The sequence below is a fragment of the Choloepus didactylus genome, chromosome 13 (genome assembly GCF_015220235.1).
Source record: "Choloepus didactylus isolate mChoDid1 chromosome 13, mChoDid1.pri, whole genome shotgun sequence".
Lineage (NCBI taxonomy): Eukaryota > Metazoa > Chordata > Mammalia > Pilosa > Megalonychidae > Choloepus > Choloepus didactylus.
The window spans coordinates 92,751,897-92,775,682 of record NC_051319.1 but is presented as its reverse complement, the minus strand read 5'-3'; the positions used below and the strand labels follow the sequence as shown (position 1 = coordinate 92,775,682).

Genomic DNA, 23,786 nt, shown 5'->3' with positions numbered 1-23,786 from the left:
GAGACTTGCTTTGTGACCCAACATGTGGTCTATTCTAGAGAACATTCCATAAGCACTTGAGAAAAATGTGTTGTTCTAGTTTGCTAATGTTGCAGAATGCAAAACACCAGAGATGGACTGGCTTTTATAAAAAGGGGGTTTATTTGGCTATACAGTTACAGTCTTAAGGCCATAAAGTGTCCAAGGTAACACATCAGTAATCAGGTACCTTCACTGGAGGATGGCCAATGGCGTCCGGAAAACCTCTGTTAGCTGGAAAGGCACGTGGCTGGTGTCTGCTCCAAAGTTCTGGTTTCAAAATGGCTTTCTCCCAGGACATTCCTCTCTAGCAAGCTTGCTCTTCTTCAAAACGTCACTCACAGCTGCACTCTGTTCAGTCTCTTTGAGTCAGCATGTTTTATATGGCTCCACTGATCAAGGCCCACCCTGAATGGGTGGGGTCACACCTCCATGGGAGTATCCCACCAAAGTCACCACCCACAGCTGGGTGGGGCACATTCCAAGCAAATCTAACCAGCACCAAAACGTCTGTCCCACAAGACCACAAAGATAATGGCATTTGGGGGACACAATACATTCAAACTGGCACATGTGTATTCTGCTGTTGTGGGGTGTAGTGTTCTATAAATGCCTGTCAAGTATAGTTCCTTTATTGTGCAAATCAACATCTCCATTTCTTTAATGATCCTCTGTCTAGATGTTCTATCAATTGATGAGAGTGGTATATTAAATACTCCAACTATTATTGTAGAGATATCTACATCTCCTTTCAGTGTTCTCAGTGTTTGCCTCATGAATTTTGGAGCATTCTGGCATGGTGTATAAATATTTATGATTGTTATGTTTTCTTGATGAATTGACCCTTTTATTAATATATAGTGCCCTTCTTTATCTCTTTTAATTGTTTCACTTTTCAAGTCTAATTTGTCTGATATTAATATAGCTACTTCTGCTCTTTTCTGGTTGCTATTTCCATGAAATATCTTTTCCAACCTTTCACTTTCAGCCAATTTTTGTCCTTGTGTCTAAGGTGAGTTTCTTGTAGACAACATATAGATGGGTCATGTTTTTGAATCCATTCTGCCAATCTGTATCTTTTTATTGGGGAGTTTAATCCATTACCATTTAGTGTTATTATTGTAAGGGCAATACTTTCTTCTATGTTTTTGTCTTTTGGGTTTTATATTTCTTATCTTATTTTTTTCCTCTCTCTCATTTTACCCTTCCTGATAATCTTCATTTCTACACTCTTCTCCAAACCTCTCTCTCCTGTCTTCCTACCAGCCTGTAGCACTCCCTTTAGTATTTCTTTTAGTGCCAGTCTCTTATTCACCAAATATCTCAGTATCTGTTTGTCAGAAAATATTTTAATCTCTCCCTCATTTTTGAAGTAGAGTTTTGACAGATATAGACTTCTTGGTTGGCAGTTCTTCTTGTTCAGTATCTTAAATATATCACACCACTGTCTTCTCACCTCCATGGTTTCTGTGGAGAAATCTGTACATAGTCTTATCAAGCTTCCCTTGTATGTGATGGATTGTTTTTCTCTTTCTGTTTTCAGAATTCTCTCTTTGTCTTTGACATTGGGTCAGTAAGTGTCTTGGATTAGGTCTATTGGGATCTATTCTGTTTGGGGTATGTTGTACTTCTTGAATCTGTAATTTTCTGTCTTTCATGAGAGTTCGAAAATTTTCAGTGAATATTTCTTCCATTATTCTCTCTGCCCCTTTTCCCTTCTCTTCTTCTGGGACTCCCATAACACATATATTCATGTGCTTCATGTTGTCACTCAGCTCTCTAAGACCCTGTATTTTTTCCATTCTTTTCCCCATCTTTTCTTTTCTGTGTATAAATTCAAATGTCTTGTCTTCCAATTCACTGATCCTTTCTTCTGCCTGTTCAAATCTGCTGTTGTATCCCTCCATTGTCTTTTTCATCTCCTCCCTTATGCCCTTCATTCCCATAAGTTCTGTCATTTGTTTTTTCAAGTTTATGAATTCCTCTTTATGATCATCCAGTGTCTTCCTTATATCCTTCATCTCTTTTGCCATATCTTCCCTCAGTTCATTGGCTTGATTTTCATTTTGATTTAAGAGATTTGTTTGAACATCTTTAACTAGTTCTTCTCTCAGTTCATTGAATTGATTTAGCATTAGTTGTCACAACTCCTCTGAATTGAACTAAGTTTGTTCTTTAGGCTGGTCCATATTTTTGTGTTTCCTAGTACGGCTCACTATCTTAAGGTGTCTAGACATTTGACCTTCTTGATTAGTTTATTCTGGAGCTCATTTTCACTCTTTTACCTAGGGTTTTCTTGTTGGTTGGCTTTGATCTCTAACCTTTGGTGTTCAGTTCAGCTTATTCTAGACATCAAACTTAGGTTTATTTAGTTGATCGGAGTTTTTCACCTCCTGTTTTTCTGCTTCTTTCCCTGTGTGTATGTAGCCTTTTGTGAGAGGATCTCTTCAGATATGGTCAACCCTAGTCAGGTTTTCCCAGTCCAGAGAGGCCCAAGTCTCAGGAGGAGGATATAGATTTTACAGAGAAGGAGACCCTCCTGTGAAGCCTTTAGAATCTGTGCTTTCCCTATCCTGTCCATCAGGTGGCACTCGCCAGCCTATAGCTCCCCCACCAGTGTGAGGAGGTGTGGAGCTTTTAGTTCTCCCAGTGACCCTGACGCTGTCAGGGTGTGTCTGCCTGAAGTTGTTTCCTGAATTCCAGCCCCTGGAATCTGAGTTCCCTGAAGGAAGGCTGCCACTTAAGCTGGAATGTGCCACCCTTTTCTTGAGGGAGTGGAAATTGTCTCCCCCATTAGACTTATTACTTTGTCTCTGAGAGCTATCTTAGCTCTGCTCTTGCCTGGGCCCAATGGCTAATTGCAAGATTTTGAGGCTTTCTGTAATGGGCTACTTAGAATAGTTATTTTCAAAAAAGAGAAAAAGATAAAAAAAAAAAAAAAAAGAAAGGCCAAGTATAGACTATTTAAAGAAAAGTGATTTAGTCTTATTATTTCTTTCGATTAAATAGTTACTCTGAGACACCTTTAATTCTTCCCTTGCAGTTCTGATGGGCTGTTGAAATATAAAAAGATAAAGACTGGGAGAGCAATTGAGAAATAAACAATATACCAGAGAAACTGGCTCTTCAGAGAAGGGCCCTGGCTTCCCAGTTTTACTTATGTGCCTGATTGAGCCCAGCCCTTCTCTGTATTATGTTCATCCCCAACTCCGAAAGTCTCTGGTTTGTGTGTGTGTGTGTGTGTGTGTGTGTGTGTGTGTGTGTGTGTGTGTGTGTGTGTGTGTGTGTTGGCTGTTTTTACTAGCTCTGTCTCCTCTATGCTGGGCTGACTGCTCCCAGACACTCCAGTGTCTGGTCTCAGTTTTTCTATGGTTGGAGTTTTTGTTCAGTGGTCTGAGTTTGTTAATCAGTTCTGCAATGGAGGCTGGGTTGAGCCTCCCTCCTGGTTCACAGCTCTGATTGCCCCTTCTCCCTTGGGAAATCAGCCACAAAACAGTCCACCATGCCTCACAGAGAGGGGTACGGGCCCTTTGGCCATGAGAACTTACAGGTTTTGCTGATCTCAGCTGCTCCACATTTTTAAAAATTCAATTTTATTGAGATATATTCACATGTCATGCAGTCATCCATGGTGTATAATCAACTGTTCATAGTACCATCCTATAGTTGTGCATTCATCATCCCAGTCTATATTTTGAACATTTTCCTTATATGAGAAAAAGTAAAAATAAGAATAAAAAATAAAAGAAAAAAGAACACCCAAGTCTTCTCCCCCCTCCTACCCTATCTTTCATTTAGTTTTTGTTCCCATTTTCCTACTCATCCATCCATACACTAGATAAAGGGAGTGTGATCCACAAGGCTTTCACAATCACACTGTCACCCCTTATAAGCTGCATTGCTATACAATAATCTTCAAGTGTCAAGGCTACTGGGTTGCAGCATGATAGTTTCAGGTATGTACTTCTAGCTATTCCAGTACATTAAAACCTAAAAAGTATTATCTATATAGTATATAAGAGTGCCCACCAGAGTGACCTCTCAACTCCATTTAGAATCTCTCACCCACTGAAGCTTTATTTCATTTCATTTCACATCCCCGTTTTGGTCAAGAAGGTGTTTTCAATCCCATGCTGCCAGGTCCAGATTCATCCCCAGGAGTCATATCCAATTTTGCCAGGGAGATTTACACCCCTGGGAGTCAGGTCCCACATAAGGGGGAGCGCAGGAAATATAGATCCTTTACCAAATAAACATCTCTTCCCTTGGTCTCACATGGAAGTTGAAAATTTTTTTTATTTTTTATTTTTTTTATTTTGAAATAAATTCATAGTTATAGGAACAGTTGCAAAAACAATACAAACCCCACACCGAACTTCAGCATACCCTGACCCCCCTCCACCGATACCCTGATCCACCAACTTTAACATCCTGTCACATCGCTATTTCTTTCCCTCCCTCCCTATCATCCATCATCTATTGCTCTGTCTTCTGAACATATGAGAGCTAGCTGCACACATCCTTGAACATACACTATAATTCACATATACACTTCCCATGAATAAGAACATTCTTTTATGCAATCCCATTAAGTGCAGCTAAGAAGTACAAGAGATTGAGCAATGATACAAAGCTTACATTCTACATTTCCTTTTCCTTATGTCTCAACTGTGTCCCTTTGAACCTCCTGTCCTCCATCCTCCGATCCCATCCAGGTTCATCCTTGGCATTCAATTGTCATCTATTTAGACTCTTTTTTATTTTTTATTTTTTTTCAATTGTAGAAACATACATACAGCCTAAATCTTCCCATTCCACCTCCTCCCTAGCCTTCCATTAGTGGGATTAATCACATTTAGAATGTTGTAATGCTCTTTCCCACCATCCATTACTAGTAATTTCCCTTAACCTCAAACAGCAACCCTACACTCATTTCTTAACTCCCCATTGCCCCTTCCCCCATTTCTATTAACCCATACTCTACTTTTCATCTCTATGGTCATAGTCTCTGAAAATCTCTTTGTGTTTACTGTGGGGCTGAAAATTAACCTCTTAAATCCATAACAATCTTGTTTTTCTTTGATACCACCTTCACTTCAATAGGACACATAAACTATGTTCCTATACTCCTCCATTCCCCCACCTTTATATAGTTGTCTAAAATTACATATTTTATGTTGAGTTCAAAACCACTGATTTGTCATTAGAGTTTGTGCATTTTATATCATGTAGGAAGTAAATAGTGGAGTTACAATTCAAAATTTATTGACTCTATTTGTATTCCATTGTGGTTGGAGAATGTGCTTTGAGTATATTCAATTTTTTTTTTTAATTTATTGAGGCTTGTTTTATGTCCCAGTTTATGGTCCCTTCTGGAGAAAGAGCCATGATCACTAGAGAAAAATGAGTGTCCTGGTGATTTAGGATGGAGGTTCTATATATGTCTGTTAAAATTCTCTATATCTCTTTCTCCTTTCTTTGTTTCTCTGTCGGTAGGGCTCCCTTTAGTATCTGAAGTAGGGCAGGTCTTTTATTGGCAAACTCTCTCAGCATTTGTTTGTCTGTGGAAAATTTAAGCTCTCCCTCAAATTTGAAGGAAAGTTTTGCTGGATAAAGTATTCTTGGTTGGAAATTTTTCTCTCTCAGAATTTTAAACATGTCATGCCACTGCCTTCTCGCCTCCATAGTGGCCACTGAGTAGTCACTACTTAGTCTTATATGGTTTCCTTTGTATGTGGTGAATTGCTTTTCTCTTGCTGCTTTCAGAACTTGCTGCTTCTCTTCAGTATTTGACAGTCTGATCAGAATATGTCTCAGAGTGGGTTTATTTGGATTTATTCTATTTGGAGTTCACTGGGCATTTATGCTTTGTGTATTAATATTGCGTAGAAGGTTGGGGAAGTTTTCCCCAACAATTTCTTTGAATACTCTTTCTAGACATTTACCCTTCTCTTCCCATTCTGGGACACCAATGAGTCTTAAGTTTGAACGTTTTATTTTATCTATAGTATCCCTGAGATCCATTTCAATTTTTTTGATTTTTTTCTCCATTCTTTCTTTTGTTCTTTCATTTTCTGTTCTGTGGACTTCTAGGACACTGAGACAGTGTTCAACTTCCTCTAATCTTGTATTGTGAGTATCCAGACTCTTTTTAATTTGGCCAACAGTTTCTTTAATTTCCATAAGATCTTCTATTTTTTTATTTACTCTTGCAATGTCTTCTTTATGCTCTTCTAGGGTCTTCTTTATGTCGCTTATATCCTGGGCCATGGTCTTCTTGATGTCCTTTAAATCCTTTGCCATGTCTTCATTCCTCAATTGTAGTTCTTTGATTAATTGTGCCAAGTACTGTGTCTCTTCTGATATTTTGATTTGGGAGTTTGGAATTTGGTTCTCCATATCGTCCAGTTTCATCATATGCATTAAAATTTTCTGTTGTTTTTGGCCTCTTGGCATTTGCTTTGCTTGATAGGGTTCTTTCAAGTTGTAAAAAAAGACACCAATCTAATTTTTCAGAACTACAAGTTGATGGCATACACTTTCTCTAACTGACCAGCAGATGGCATCCGCGAGTCACCTATACCCTTTAAGTCAGTTCTCCTCCACCTTGTCCCCATGGTGTGTGGGGAAATGATTCTTGTGGGATTCAGATGGTGTACTCAGTTTGGGTGTGTTGCTGGAGCCGACTGCCCTGAATGTGGGGTGTGGAGATTCAAGGCTGCCTCAAGAGTCTAAGCCTTCATTTCAGTTCAGCCCCGTACCCTCTCTCTCGCTGAGCCACAAACCACCAGACTTGGCATAGCATCCCTGGGTTTTCCAAGCGGGCCCCCTTTCTCAGCTGTGATCTTCCAGGACCTCTGCTGAGGTAATGCTGTGCTATGTCACCAGTGCGCGCCATCCCTCAAGGGAAGCCCCGGGTCGCCGGGCTGTGCAGGGGCACTCTCAGCCTGATGCAAAGATAGCTGAACGGGGGATCTCAACTGCCCCCTCCTTGCACAGTTCCTCCTTCCCAGCTCTGGGACAACAGGCATGGCTCTGGGCTGTGGACACGGCCCTGGGCAGGAGTTTCTCCAGCCGTCCGGGGAGCCAGCTGCAAGTCGTGGGGTTTCTTTCTGCTTTTGGCTCTCCCCTTCGCTCCCCTGTCCCTGAGGGTATCTGCAGCAGGCTATCCTCCAGGCCAGACACTGAGAGGCTGGCTCAGCCCTCTCATGCTGTGTTTTACTGCATGGTTTCCACTGTCACAACTGCAGCCACTCCTGGGTTTTTCCCTTTTTTTTTTAAAAGAACCAGTCAGTCTCCAAATGCCAACCCCTGGCTTCCCTACACTGCAGCGTGGCTGTGGGTCTTCCAGTCAGCTTACTCACTCGTTTCAGAATGCAAACTCCCGGTTTCACCAAGTATACGGCCCCTGTGGTACCAGCAGACCTCATCCAGCTGGCGCATCACTGATACCAGTATTCTGGGTCACTTTCTGGTTTTTATCTAGTATTTTTCATGGAGGTGTATTTTTGCCCTGTCTCACCTAGCTGCCATCTTAGGTTCTTCCTGGAAGTTGAAATTTTAAAACACAGTATTGTCCTTTACCCTTTGGCCTGATTGCCCTAGTCCTAACTAGATGTGCTTCATTCATATCTCTAATTGCAGTCTGGACTCTTTTTCAGCTTTTTTTTTTTTTTTTTTTTTAAACAGTTGCTGTATGTGCTAATACTGACATTTGTATCTGCCTAGCTCTAGCTCTGATCTTAATTCTTTTTTTTTTTTAAATTCAGTTTTATTGGGATAGATTCATATACCATACAGTCATCCATGGTGTACAATCAACTGTTCACAGTACAATCATATAGTTGTGCATTCATCATCCCAATCTGTTTCTGAACATTTTCCTTATACCAGAAAGAATCAGAATAAAAATTAAAAATAAAGAATAAAAAAGAACACCCGAATCATCCCCCCCATCCCACCCTATTTTTCATTTAGTTTTTGTCCCCATTTATCTACTGATCCAACCATATATTGGATAAAGGGAGTGTGGTCTCCAAGGTTTTCACAATCACACTGTCACCCCTTGTAGGCTACATTGTTGTACAATCATCTTCAAGAATCAAAGCTACTGGGTTGGAGTTTGATAGTTTCAGGTATTTACTTATAGCTATTCAAATACAATAAAACCTAAAAATTGTTATCTATATAGTACATAAGAATGTCCACCAGAGTGACCTCTCAACTCCATTTGTAATCTCTCAGCCACTGAAGCTTTATTTCATTTCATTTTTTATCCCCCTTTCAGTCAAGAAGATGTTCTCAATCCCATGATATCACGTCCAGGTTCATCCTTGGGAGTCATATCCTGCATGTTAAGGGAGACTTACACCCCTGGAACCAAGTCCCACATAGAGGGGATGGCAGTGAGATCACCTGCCAAGGTGGCTTAGTTAGAGAGAGAGGACCACATCTGAGCAACAAACATGCACTCACAACTTAAAAGAAATGGACAACTTCCTAGGAAAGCATAAACAACCAACATGGACCCAAGAAGAAATAGACAACCTCAACAAACCAATCACAAGCAAAGAGATTGAGTCAGTCATCAGAAAGTCCAGGACCAGATGGCTTCACATGTGAATTCTACCAAGCATTCAAGAAAGAATTAATATCGATCCTGCTCAAACTCTTCAAAAACATTGAAGAGGGTGGAAAGCTACCCAACTCATTCTATGAAGTCAACATCACCCTAATACCAAAATCAGACAAAGATACTACAAGAACAGAAAATTATAGACCAATCTCTTTAATGAATATAGATGCAAAAATCCTCAAAAAAAATACTCACAAATTGAATCCAGCAGCATATTAAAAGAATTATACATGACAACCAAGTGGGCTTTATTCCAGGTATGCAAGGCTGGTTCAACACAAGAAAATCAATTAATGTAATACACTGCATCAATCAAAGCAGAAGAACCACAGGATCATCTCAATCGATGCAGAAAAGGCTTTTGACAAAATTCAACATTCTTTCCTGATGAAAACACTTCAAAGGATAGGAATAGAAGGGAACTTTCTCAATATGATAAAGGTAATATATGAAAAACCCACAGCTAACATCATACTCAATGGAGAGAGATTGAAAGCTTTCCCTCTAAGATCAGGAGGAAGACAGGGATGCCCAGTGTCACCATTGTTATACAACATTGTGCTGGAAGTTCTAGCTAGAGCAATTAGGGAAGAAAAAGAAATAAAAGGCTCCCAAATTGGCACTGCTCCATATTTTGAGACTACTGTATGATGCATTAGTGAATACATAGATTTCCATGAGGTGTCTGCTTCACATAGTTCCTGGCTTATCTACCAGCTGTCCCAGAGGAGCAACTAAAATTCGCAACTCAGCACTCTGCAATCTTGCCCCTCCTGTAGCATCTTTACCTGGTTTTGGTATTAGAGTGACATTAGCTTCATAAAATGAGTTAGGTAGTGTTCCGTTTTCTTCAATTTTTGAAAAAGTATAAGATTCATGTCAGTTATTTTTGGAAAGTTTGGTGGAATTCCCCTGTGAATCCATCCAGCCCTGAGCATTTATTTGTGGGAAGCTTTTTGATGACTGATTGAATCTCTTTGCTTGTGATTGGTTTGTTGAGGTCTTCTATTTCTTCTCTGGTCATTCTAGGTTGTTCATGTGTTTCCAGGAAATTGTTCATTTCCTCTACATTACCTGGTTTGTTGGTGTACAGTTGTTCATAGTATCCTCTTATAATTTTTAAAAATTTCTTTGGGATCCACAGTAATGCCACCTCTTATTTATTATTTTGTTTATTTGGATCTTCTCTCTTATTGATTTTGTCAGTCTAGCTAGTGGCTTGACAATCTTGATGCTCTCAAAGAACCAAGTTTTGGTTTTATTTATTCTCTCTTTTGTTTTTTGGTCTCCATATCATTTATTCCTGTTCTAATCCTTGTTATTTCTTTTCTTCTACTTGGTTTAGGATTAGTTTGCTGTTCATTTTCTAGCTTCTTCAGTTGTTCCATTAGTTCTCTGATTTTAGCTCTTTCTTCCTTTATAATGCATGCATGTAAAGCTATAAATTTCCCCTCAATACTACCTTTGCTCCATCCCATAAGTTTTAATATGTTGTGTTCTCATTTTCATTTGTCTCTGGATATTTAGCAATTTCTCTTGCTATTTCTTCTATAACTGACTGTTTAGGAGTATATTGTTTAACCTCCAGATATTTGTGAATGTTCTACCATCTTTGATGGTTATTGACTCCTAATTTTATTCCATTGTGATCAGAGAATGTGCTTTGAATAATTTCAGTCTTTTTAAATTTATTGAGGCTTGTTTTATGGCCCAGCATATGATCTATTCTGGAGAATGTTCCATGAGCACTAGAGAAGAATATGTACCCTGGTGATTTAGGATGTAATGTTCTATATATGTCTGTTAAATCAAATTCATTTATCACATTGTTTAGGTTTTCAATTTCCTTATTAGTCCTCTGGTTGATATCTCTATACAAGAGTGTGATGTATTGAAGTCTCCCACAATTATTGTGGAAACATCTATTGCTTCCTTCTGCTTTGCCAATGTTTGTCTCATGTATTTTGGGGCACCTTGATTGGGTGCATAGACATTTATGATTGTTATTTCTTCTTGTTGAATTGTCCCTTTTATTAGTATATGGTGTCCTTCATTGTCTCTTATGACATCCTTGCATTTAAAGTCTGTTTTATCTGTGATTAATATTGCTGCTCCTGCTTTCTTTTGGCTGTTGCTTGTATGGAATATTTTTTTTCCATCCCTTCACTTTCAATTTTTTTGTGTCTCTGGTTCTAATATGAGTTTCTTCTAAGCAACATATTGATGGTTCATATTTTTTCATCCATTCAGCCAATCTATGTCTTTTAATTGGGGAGTTTAATCCATTCACACTCAATGTTATTACTGTTAAGGCATTTCTTGAATCAGCCATTATATCCTTTGGTTTTTATTTGTCAGATATATTTTTTCCTTTCTTTCTATTTCCTTCAGTGTACCCATACTATAACACTTTAATTCTTATCCCTTCTCCAGACCTCTCTCTTTCTTTTTTCTCTGCTAGTAGGGCTCCCTTTAGTATTTCTTATATGGCAAGCCACTTGTTAGCAAATTCTCTCAGCATTTGTTTGTCTGTGAAGATTTAAATCTCCCTGAATTTTGGAGGAGAGGTTTGCTGGATAAAGAATTCTTGGCTGGAAATTTTTCTCTTTCAGCATTTTAAGTATTTCATACCATTGCCTTCTCACCTCCATGGTGGCTGCTGAGTAGTCACTACTTAGTCTTATATTGTTTCCCTTGCATGTGGTGAATCTCTTCTCTCCTGCTGCTTTCAGAACTTGCTCCTTCTCATCAGCATTTGACAATCTGATCAGAATATGACTTGGAGTGGGTTTACTTGGATTTATTCTGTTTGGAGTTTGTTCAGCATCTATGATTTGCATATTTATGCCATTTAGAAGAGCTGAGAAGTTTTCCCCAACAATGTCTTTGAACACTCTTCCTAGACCTTTACCCTTCTCTTCCCCTTCTGGAAAATCAATGATTCTTATATTTGGATGCTTCATGTTGTCCATCATATCCCTGAGATCCATTTCAAATTTTTTTATTTTTCTCTCCCTTTGTTGTTTTGTGTTTTCACTTTCCAAAATATTATCTTCAAGTTTGCTTACTCATTCTTTTACTTCATCTAATCTGCTGCTGTGTGTTTCCAGAATCTTTTTAATTTTATCAACAGTCTCTTTTATTTCTATAAAGTCCTCTATTTTTTTATTTACTCTTGCAAATTCTTCCTTATGTTCCTGTATGGTGTTCATGTCCTTTATATCCTGAGCCATGATCATATTGTTTGTGATTACTTCTTTGATTAATTTCTCCAAGTTCTGTGTCTCCTCTGGTTTTTTGATTTGGGTATTTGGTTTATCCATATCTTCTGGTTTCTTCAAATGCTTTAAAATTTTCTGTTGTTTTTGGCCTCTTGGCATTTGCTTCTCTTGTTAGGGTTGTTTTAGGATATGCAAGCTTATTTCAACAATTATCTATATTTTGAGAGAGCTACGGCTTGATGGTGTGCGCTTTCCCTGACCTACCAGCAGATGGTGCTCCTGAGCTTCCTCTTACCCTCAAGCCAATTCTCCCCTACCTCATCTATGAGTGGTGATCCAAACCTTGTGGAGGCCCATTCTGTGTACAATTATCCATGTGCAGTTGCGTCTGCCAGCCCTGAGGGTGGGGAGCATGCCCTGTGCAGTTAGGGAAGACAGCTTTAAGACCAGTACTCCCAGCCATTCCTGGGGCTGCAGCTGAAATCCCCTGGAGTTGTAGCTCACATCTAACCCTTCAGCTCAGATTACATATAGTCCCTCTCTGCATGGGCCTACAGGACCCTGGGATTGGTGTAGGGTTCTTGGCACTTCCATGTGGCACACCTGCCTCTAGGCTGTGCACTCTGTGGGGTTCTGTGGAGGACGAGTGTGTACTGTCACAGGTGAGGGGAATCCCTAAGGAAGCTCTTGCCCAGGGCGCTGCCAAGGGGTGTCTCCCAGCTCATTGAAAGGATGGCTGTTGGCGCATGGGAACTTCCCACTTCCATGGTACTCCACCTGCTGCAGCGGTGGGTTCCTTGCTCAGGGGCTGTTAGCTGCAGTATGTGAAGGGCTCTCACCCTGATATACTGAGGTGGGTACCTGGGATGTGTAAGGCACTCCCCACCATGCTTGACTGCAGGTCTTGCCACTGGCTTCACAGCCACTCTCTGAATTTTTAAACTAACCCGCCTCCAAACACCATCCCTAGGTTTCTCCCCACTGTGGTGGAGTTCAGCTGCCATTTCCCCAGCAGCCTCAAACATTCACACATTTCCAAACACAGTCTCTCAGTTTCTCCAAGGGTACCGTCACTGTGAATGCAGAAGACCTTGCCCAGCCAGTGGAACCCTGGAACCATTATTCTGGAGCACTTTCCATCCTCTATCCAGTGTTTTTCATGGAGAGTTTTGTTATGTCTCTCCTAATCTGCCATGTTAGATCCCTCGTAAATAGTGTATTTCATAATAATAAAAAAGGAATCAGGATAAAAACTAAAGATTCTAAAATAGCTAAAATTCAAGGGGACCAAGAAAAGTATAAAAATTTGAGAACAAGGTATGTAATATTTCAAAAACTAGAAGTATGATGAGAATAAGCTTCATTTAAGTATTCCAAAATTGATAAACATTTTAACAAAATGGTAAAAGTAAAGGAAAGCATAAAAGAAAGCACAAAGTAAGGTCATCTAAATAATTCCAAACACATATTTAAAATAAGACTATGGATTATATTACCGTATTAGATACAGAAACATGTTAATATTGCTTCAACATAATATATATTTCCATAGAAACAATAGGCACATTTAAAACACTATATAAAATATTTGAAAACAAGAGACTGGAAAATGATATGCCAAATGGTTACTAAGAGTATAACAATTTAAAATATTAATAACAGATTTTTTAAAACAAAAGAATTCAAGAAAAATACTTTGGATTGACTCCTAAAAATTGCAACCAGAATTCTATCTATTTTCCAATTTTTAATGTGAAATTCTTAGAAATATAAGGAAAATTTGACAAATCCCTAATCTCTCAGATTCAATAGATCACAATCAGAAGTCAAGAAATCTAGTTAATTTAAAATGCCTACACACAAAAAGATATAAAAGGTACAGTTTGTTAATTTGTTAAAGTCAGATTAGCATAAATTTATAGAACTGTGTAACCAACATTAACAGAATATACATTTTTATTCTTTGTATAAAAATTTCCAAAATTGGTAAAATGATAGATGCCAAAAATCTCATTGAATTAAAAATACATTCACCCATAATAGCTAAATTATTTGAACAATTCTCATAAAATGAGAAATAAACCTCATAAAATATATAGCTACTCAAAAATAATTTTAAGAAGCAGAAAAAGTGTAGATTCTGCCACACCATGGTCCCTTTCATAAATACTGTATTGGAGGGATTAAAAGCAAATGAGGGGAGGCGGGGCAAGATGGCAGACTGGTGAGCTGTATGTTTTAGTTACTCCTCCAGGAAAGTAGGTAAAAAGCCAGGAATTGCGTGGATTGGACACCACAGAGCAATCTGTCTTTGGGCATACTTCATACAACACTCATGAAAACGTGGAACTGCTGAGATCAGCGAAATCTATAGACTGAGACCAGACACCAGAGACTCTGAGAGCAGCCAGCCCAGCAGAGAGGAGACAGGCATAGAAAAAAAACAACACGAAAAACTCCAAAATAAAAGCAGAGGATTTTTGGAGTTCTGGTGAACACAGAAAGGGGAAGGGCGGAGATCAGGCCTTGAGGCGCATATGCAAATCCCGAAGCAAAGCTGATCTCTCTGCCCTGTGCACCTTTCCTTAATGGCCCTGGTTGCTTTGTCTATTAGCATTTCAATAACCCATTAGATCTCTGAGGAGGGCCGTTTTTTTTTTTTTTTTTTTTTTTTTAAATCCTTTTTGCTTTTTCTAAAACAATTACTCTAAGAAGCTCAATACAGAAAGCTTCAAAGAATTGAAATTTGGGCACGTCAAGTCAAGAGCAGAACTAAGAGAGCTCTGAGACAAAAGGCAATAATCCAGTGGCTGAGAAAATTCACTAAACAACACAACTTCCCAAGAAAAGGGGGGTGTCCGCTCACAGCCATCATCCTCGTGGACAGGAAACACTCCTGCCCATCGCCAGCCCCATAGCCCAGAGCTGCCCCAGACAACCCAGTGTGACGGAAGTGCTTCAAATAACAGGCACACACCACAAAACTGGACATGGACATTAGCCTTCCCTGCAACCTCAGCTGAATGTCCCAGAGCTGGGAAGGGGGAGCAGTGTGAATTAACAGAGCCCCATTCAGCCATCATTTGAGCAGACTGGGAGCCTCCCAACACAGCCCAGCAGCCCAGAACTGCCCTGGGGGGACGGCACTCACCTGTGACATAGCACAGTCATCCCTCAACAGAGGACCCGGGGTGCAAAGCCTGGAAGAGGGGCCCACTTGCAAGTCTCAGTAGCCATACGCCAATACCAAAGACGTGTGGGTCAGTGGCAGAGACAAACTGTGGCAGGACTGAACTGAAGGATTAGACTATTGCAGCAGCTTTAAAACTCTAGGATCATCAGGGAGATTTGATTGTTAGGGCCACCCCCCCTCCCCGACTGCCCAGAAACACGCCCCACATACAGGGCAGGCAACACCAACTACACACGCAAGCTTGGTACACCAATTGGGCCCCACAAGACTCACTCCCCCACTCACCAAAAAGGCTAAGCAGGGGAGATCTGGCTTGTGGAGAACAGGTGGCTCGTGGACGCCACCTGCTGGTTAGTTAGAGAAAGTGTACTCCACGAAGCTGTAGATCTGATAAATTACAGATAAGGACTTCAACTGGTCTACAAACCCTAAAAGAACCCTATCAAGTTCAGCAAATGCCACGAGGCCAAAAACAACAGAAAATTATAAAGCATATGAAAAAACCAGACGATATGGATAACCCAAGCCCAAGCACCCAAATCAAAAGACCAGAAGAGACACAGCACCTAGAGCAGCTACTCAAAGAACTAAAGATGAACAATGAGACCATAGTACGGGATATGAAGGAAATCAAGAAGACCCTAGAAGAGCATAAAGAAGACATTGCAAGACTAAATAAAAAAATGGATGATCTTATGGAAATTAAAGAAACTGTTGACCAAATTAAAAAGATTCTGGACACTCATAGTACAAGACTAGAGGAAGTTGAACAACGAATCAGTGACCTGGAAGATGACAGAATGGAAAATGAAAGCATAAAAGAAAGAATGGGGAAAAAAATTGAAAAACTCGAAATGGACCTCAGGGATATGATAGATAATATGAAACGTCCGAATATAAGACTCATTGGTGTCCCAGAAGGGGAAGAAAAGGGTAAAGGTCTAGGAAGAGTATTCAAAGAAATTGTTGGGGAAAACTTCCCAAATCTTCTAAACAACATAAATACACAAATCATAAATGCTCAGCGAACTCCAAATAGAATAAATCCAAAAAAACCCACTCCGAGACATATACTGATCACACTGTCAAACATAGAAGAGAAGGAGCAAGTTCTGAAAGCAGCAAGAGAAAAGCAATTCACCACATACAAAGGAAACAGCATAAGACTAAGTAGTGACTACTCAGCAGCCACCATGGAGGCGAGAAGGCAGTGGCACGATATATTTAAAATTCTGAGTGAGAGGAATTTCCAGCCAAGAATACTTTATCCAGCAAAGCTCTCCTTCAAATTTGAGGGAGAGCTTAAATTTTTCACAGACAAAGAAATGCTGAGAGAATTTGCTAACAAGAGACCTGCCCTACTGGAGATACTAAAGGGAGCCCTACAGACAGAGAAACAAAGACAGGACAGAGAGACTTGGAGAAAGGTTCAGTACTAAAGAGATTCGGTATGGGTACAATAAAGGATATTAATAGAGAGAGGGAAAAATATGGCAAACATAATCCAAAGGATAAGATGGCCGATTCAAGAAATGCCTTCACGGTTTTAACGTTGAATGTAAATGGATTAAACTCCCCAATTAAAAGATATAGATTCGCAGAATGGATCAAAAAAAATGAACCATCAATATGTTGCATACAAGAGACTCATCTTAGACACAGGGACACAAAGAAACTGAAAGTGAAAGGATGGAAAAAAATATTTCATGCAAGCTACAGCCAAAAGAAAGCAGGTGTAGCAATATTAATCTCAGATAAAATAGACTTCCAATGCAGGGATGTTTTGAGAGACAAAGAAGGCCACTACATACTAATAAAAGGGGCAATTCAGCAAGAAGAAATAACAGTCGTAAATGTCTATGCACCCAATCAAGGTGCCACAAAATACATGAGAGAAACATTGGCAAAACTAAAGGAAGCAATTGATGTTTCCACAATAATTGTGGGAGACTTCAACACATCACTCTCTCCTATAGATAGATCAACCAGACAGAAGACCAATAAGGAAACTGAAAACCTAAACAATCTGATAAATGAATTAGATTTAACAGACATCTACAGGACATTACATCCCAAATCACCAGGATACACATACTTTTCTAGTGCTCACGGAACTTTCTCCAGAATAGATCATATGCTGGGACATAAAACAAGCCTCAATAAATTTAAAAAGATTGAAATTATTCAAAGCACATTCTCTGACCACAATGGAATACAATTAGAAGTCAATAACCATCAGAGACTTAGAAAATTCACAAATACCTGGAGGTTAAACAACACACTCCTAAACAATCAGTGGGTTAAAGAAGAAATAGCAAGAGAAATTGCTAAATATATAGAGACGAATGAAAATGAGAACACAACATACCAAAACCTATGGGATGCAGCAAAAGCAGTGCTAAGGGGGAAATTTATAGCCCTGAACGCATATATTAAAAAGGAAGAAAGAGCCAAAATCAAAGAACTAATGGATCAACTGAAGAAGCTAGAAAATGAACAGCAAACCAATCCTAAACCAAGTAGAAGAAAAGAAATCACAAGGATTAAAGCAGAAATAAATGACATAGAGAACAAAAAAACAATAGAAAGGATAAATATCACCAAAAGTTGGTTCTTTGAGAAGATCAACAAGATTGACAAGCCCCTAGCTAGACTGACAAAATCAAAAAGAGAGAAGACCCATATAAACAAAATAATGAATGAAAAAGGTGACATAACTGCAGATCCTGAAGAAATTAAAAAAATTATAAGAGGATATTATGAACAACTGTATGGCAACAAACTGGATAATGTAGAAGAAATGGACAATTTCCTGGAAACATATGAACAACCTAGACTGACCAGAGAAGAAATAGAAGACCTCAACCAACCCATCACAAGCAAAGAGATCCAATCAGTCATCAAAAATCTTCCCACAAATAAATGCCCAGGGCCAGATGGCTTCACAGGGGAATTCTACCAAACTTTCCAGAAAGAACTGACACCAATCTTACTCAAACTCTTTCAAAACATTGAAAAAAATGGAACACTACCTAACTCATTTTATGAAGCTAACATCAATCTAATACCAAAACCAGGCAAAGATGCTACAAAAAAGGAAAACTACCGGCCAATCTCCCTAATGAATATAGATGCAAAAATCCTCAACAAAATACTTGCAAATCGAATCCAAAGACACATTAAAAAAATCATACACCATGACCAAGTGGGGTTCATTCCAGGCATTCAAGGATGGTTCAACATAAGAAAAACAATCAATGTATTACAACACATTAAAAACTCGAAAGGGAAAAATCAATTGATCATCTCAATAGATGCTGAAAAAGCATTTGACAAAATCCAACATCCCTGTTTGATAAAAACACTTCAAAAGGTAGGAATTGAAGGAAACTTCCTCACCATGATAAAGAGCATATATGAAAAACCCACAGCCAGCATAGTACTCAATGGTGAGAGACTGAAAGCCTTCCCTCTAAGATCAGGAACAAGACAAGGATGCCCGCTGTCACCACTGTTATTCAACATTGTGCTGGAAGTGCTAGCCAGGGCAATCCGGCAAGACAAAGAAATAAAAGGCATCCAAATTGGAAAAGAAGAAGTAAAACTGTCATTGTTTGCAGATGATATGATCTTATATCTAGAAAACCCTGAGAAATCAACGATACACCTACTAGAGCTAATAAACAAATTTAGCAAAGTAGCGGGATACAAGATTAATGCACATAAGTCAGTAATGTTTCTATATGCTAGAAATGAACAAACTGAAGAGACACTCAAGAAAAAGATACCATTTTCAATAGCAACTAAAAAAATCAAGTACCTAGGAATAAACTTAACCAAAGATGTAAAAGACCTATACAAAGAAAACTACATAACTCTACTAAAAGAAATAGAAGGGGACCTTAAAAGATGGAAAAATATTCCATGTTCATGGATAGGACGGCTAAATGTCATTAAGATGTCAATTCTACCCAAACTCATCTACAGATTCAATGCAATCCCAATCAAAATTCCAACAACCTACTTTGCAGACTTGGAAAAGCTAGTTATCAAATTTATTTGGAAAGGGAAGATGCCTCGAATTGCTAAAGACACTCTAAAAAAGAAAAACGAAGTGGGAGGACTTACACTCCCTGACTTTGAAGCTTATTATAAAGCCACAGTTGCCAAAACAGCATGGTACTGGCACAAAGATAGACATATAGATCAATGGAATCGAATTGAGAATTCAGAGATAGACCCTCAGATCTATGGCCGACTGATCTTTGATAAGGCCCCCAAAGTCACCGAACTGAGCCATAATGGTCTTTTCAACAAATGGGGCTGGGAGAGTTGGATATCCATATCCAAAAGAATGAAAGAGGACCCCTACCTCACCCCCTACACAAAAATTAACTCAAAATGGACCAAAGATCTCAATATAAAAGAAAGTACCATAAAACTCCTAGAAGATAATGTAGGAAAGCATCTTCAAGACCTTGTATTAGGAGGCCACTTCCTAGACTTTACACCCAAAGCACAAGCAACAAAAGAGAAAATAGATAAATGGGAACTCCTCAAGCTTAGAAGTTTCTGCACCTCAAAGGAATTTCTCAGAAAGGTAAAGAGGCAGCCAACTCAATGGGAAAAAATTTTTGGAAACCATGTATCTGACAAAAGACTGATATCTTGCATATACAAAGAAATCCTACAACTCAATGACAATAGTACAGACAGCCCAATTATAAAATGGGCAAAAGATATGAAAAGACAGTTCTCTGAAGAGGAAATACAAATGGCCAAGAAACACATGAAAAAATGTTCAGCTTCACTAGCTATTAGAGAGATGCAAATTAAGACCACAATGAGATACCATCTAACACCGGTTAGAATGGCTGCCATTAAACAAACAGGAAACTACAAATGCTGGAGGGGATGTGGAGAAATTGGAACTCTTATTCATTGTTGGTGGGACTGTATAATGGTTCAGCCACTCTGGAAGTCAGTCTGGCAGTTCCTTAGAAAACTAGATATAGAGCTACCATTCGATCCAGCGATTGCACTTCTCGGTATATACCCGGAAGATCGGAAAGCAGTGACACGAACAGATATCTGCACGCCAATGTTCATAGCAGCATTATTCACAATTGCCAAGAGATGGAAACAACCCAAATGTCCTTCAACAGATGAGTGGATAAATAAAATGTGGTATATACACACGATGGAATACTACGCGGCAGTAAGAAGGAACGATCTGGTGAAACATATGACAACATGGATGAACCTTGAAGACATAATGCTGAGCGAAATAAGCCAGGCACAAAAAGAGAAATATTATATGCTACCACTAATGTGAACTTTGAAAAATGTAAAACAAATGGTTTATAATGTAGAATGTAGGGGAACTAGCAGTAGAGAGCAATTAAGGAAGGGGGAACAATAATCCAAGAAGAACAGATAAGCTATTTAACGTTCTGGGGATGCCCAGAAATGACTATGGTCTGTTAATTTCTGATGGATGTAGTAGGAACAAGTTCACTGAAATGTTGCTATATTATGTAACTTTCTTGGGGTAAAGTAGGAACATGTTGGAAGTTAAGCAGTTATCTTAGGTTAGTTGTCTTTTTCTTACTCCCTTGTTATGGTCTCTTTGAAATGTTCTTTTATTGTATGTTTGTTTTCTTTTTAACTTTTTTTTTCATACAGTTGATTTAAAAAAGAAGGGAAAGTTAAAAAAAAAAAAAAAAGAAAAAAGACAAACAAGGAAAAAAAAAAAAGATGTAGTGCCCCCTTGAGGAGCCTGTGGAGAATGCAGGGGTATTCGCCTACCCCACCTCCATGGTTGCTAACATGACCACAGACATAGGGGACTGGTGGTTAGATGGGTTGACCCCTCTACCATAAGTTTTACCCTTGGGAAGACGGTTGCTGCAAAGGAGAGGCTAGGCCTCCCTGTATTTGTGCCTAAGAGTCTCCTCCTGAATGCCTCTTTGTTGCTCAGATGTGGCCCTCTCTCTCTGGCTAAGCCAACTTGAAAGGTGAAATCACTGCCCTCCCCCCTACGTGGGATCAGACACCCAGGGAAGTGAATCTCCCTGGCAACGTGGAATATGACTCCCGGGGAGGAATGTAGACCCGGCATCGTGGGATGGAGAACATCTTCTTGACCAAAAGGGGGATGTGAAAGGAAATGAAATAAGCTTCAGTGGCAGAGAGATTCCAAAACGAGCCGAGAGATCACTCTGGTGGGCACTCTTACGCACACTTTAGACAACCTTTTTTAGGTTCTAAAGAATTGGGGTAGCTGGTGGTGGATACCTGAAACTATTAAACTACAACCCAGAACCCATGAATCTCGAAGACAGTTGTATAAAAATGTAGCTTATGAGGGGTGACAGTGGGATTGGGAATGCCATAAGGACCAAACTCCACTTTGTCTAGTTTATGGATGGATGTGTAGAAAAGTAGGGGAAGCAAACAAACAGACAAAGGTACCCAGTGTTCTTTTTTACTTCAATTGCTCTTTTTCACTCTAATTATTATTCTTGTTATTTTTGTGTGTGTGCTAATGAAGGTGTCAGGGATTGATTTAGGTGATGAATGTACAACTATGTAATGGTACTGTAAACAATCGAAAGTACAATTTGTTTTGTATGACTGCGTGGTATGTGAATATATCTCAATAAAATGATGATTAAAAAAAAAAAAAAAGTAAAAAAAAAAAAAAAGCAAATGAGTTGGATAATCCTCAGAGCCTATCAGGAAAGAGCTCTTGAGAACTCTGTTTGAAAGGAAGAAAATTGGTTATACCTTGTCCTCTTGGAAGGGATGGAGGCCTGATTTCTTGAATGGCTCCTAGAATGGGAGAAATTGCAGAATGGTCTCCATAGGCTACTGGATGACCTGATGGAAAAAGCAAAGATAATTCTTAAACTAAGAGTAATTGTTAATAGAGAGTGCCTTATAGGTTTCAGGCAGTTTATATATATGGTCCCAATTCATAGTAATATAACAATGAAGGAAGAATAATCATGTTGCAATTGAGGAAACTGAACCATGATTATGATATGTCTGTATAATTTTCCAAAGTTTTTCCACTGAGCCATGATGATGAAAAAATTGTTTTCAAGATTAGAACTTCTGTTTGAGCCAAATCTACATTTTCAGCCTACTCTCATTTCTGTTCACCCATCCCATCCTCCCCAGATTCTACCATCTAGCCTAATAGAATCACATCTCATACTATGTCCTTCCATGCTTCATTGCTTGTCTGTGATGATTAACCAACTTGAAATGCCTTTTCCTCCTCTTCTCTTGTTGACCATGTTCCCCTCTTCACCCTCACATTATCCTCCCTACTTGACTCCTAAGTATCTCTGCTCCTTTCTTCCTTGACTTCCACCTGAGGAATTAACCAGGGGCTTTCCAGACCCCCATTTTAGCCAAATTTGTCCTTAGGGATACATGTCCTTCCTGGGCTGTCACCTAGCTTCTCTTGGCTGCCAGTTTCCCTCTACATAACCCCTTTCTTAAACTTGGCAGACTCAGGAGACCCATCAAGTCCTACCCACATAATGTCTTTGTTTCTCTCTCCCCTCTCTCTTTTAAATTTGGCAGGAACTGTGGAGACTTAGGCACTCCTCTGGGAAAAGTTGCTTTCCTCTTTTCCTTGGGTTACTTGGGCAAAGGGCATTGTAGATCTTGGGATAGATCTTTATGTCTGACTCCATTTTGCTCTTTTCTGAGGCGAGCCTTAAGGTGAGACAGAGGGAGGGTTCCTCCACAGTCTGCATAGTGTTGACAGCTCCATTGTCTGCTGTCCCACTGGGTTGGGAGAACAAGCAACTACTTCTGAAAGTGTTGAGGAATTAACTACCTAAAATTAACTTTTAGTATGCAGGACTGTGTTGTGGAGATGGGGGAGGGAGATGTAGGAGAAGGAGATAATTCTGTTAAACTCCATTTTATTTTGGAGAAGATTTTAATGGATCAGATGAAAGAAGTAGGCAGATGACCAAGTATTGGTGCTGATAACCAACTATGTGCTTTTCACTCTGTGCTAGGTGTTAGATTTTCTAAGTTAACTAGAACAGACCCATCCTTCAGGGACCCTTCCCAATTTGTGTGTGTGTCTGTGTGTGTATGTGTGTGTGTGAGTGTGAGAAGTCTGTAAATACTGAGGTATTTCCAGTCTATAAATGTATCATCCTCAAATGTGCATTTCTACCTACAGAACTGATGGTGTCACCTGCCACAAGATTTGTATTTTTTGCTATGCTGTAATATAGGAATAAAAAAGACATGCCTGCCTTTCTTAATCCTGAACAGTGAAGCAACATTTACAGAAACCTGGACAATCAATTCTAGTCTTAGCCATATAACATTATTTCATTTCTTTGAAAATGTTTGATTATGTTCTATATAATACAATCACTATTTCTGGGAGCAGTTTTTTTTCTGTCTTGATGACCAAATTGCTTTGTCTACATGATATATCCAAAACAAACATTAAATTGAGCCAAGTGGTTTACTAGCACTATAACTAATTTCCTATTTTATAACATTTTCTGGGGTCTGATTATGGGAATTAGTCATTCTAGAGAGCACATATTGACTTCAAAAGTATTTAATTTTATAATTTTAAGGCAATTTTCTTAGAGTTATGTTCTTTATGCTATTTTAATTTTCCATGTCAGACCATATAGAAATAACTATATATATATATATATATATATATATC

At 39.1% G+C, this 23,786-nt stretch overlaps 1 pseudogene; it reads right to left on the bottom strand.

Annotated features, from left to right (window-relative positions):
• Window positions 1-21,961, bottom strand: part of LOC119508483 — a 53,786-nt pseudogene extending 31,825 nt beyond the window's left edge.
• Window positions 21,962-23,786: the final 1,825 nt, after the last annotated feature.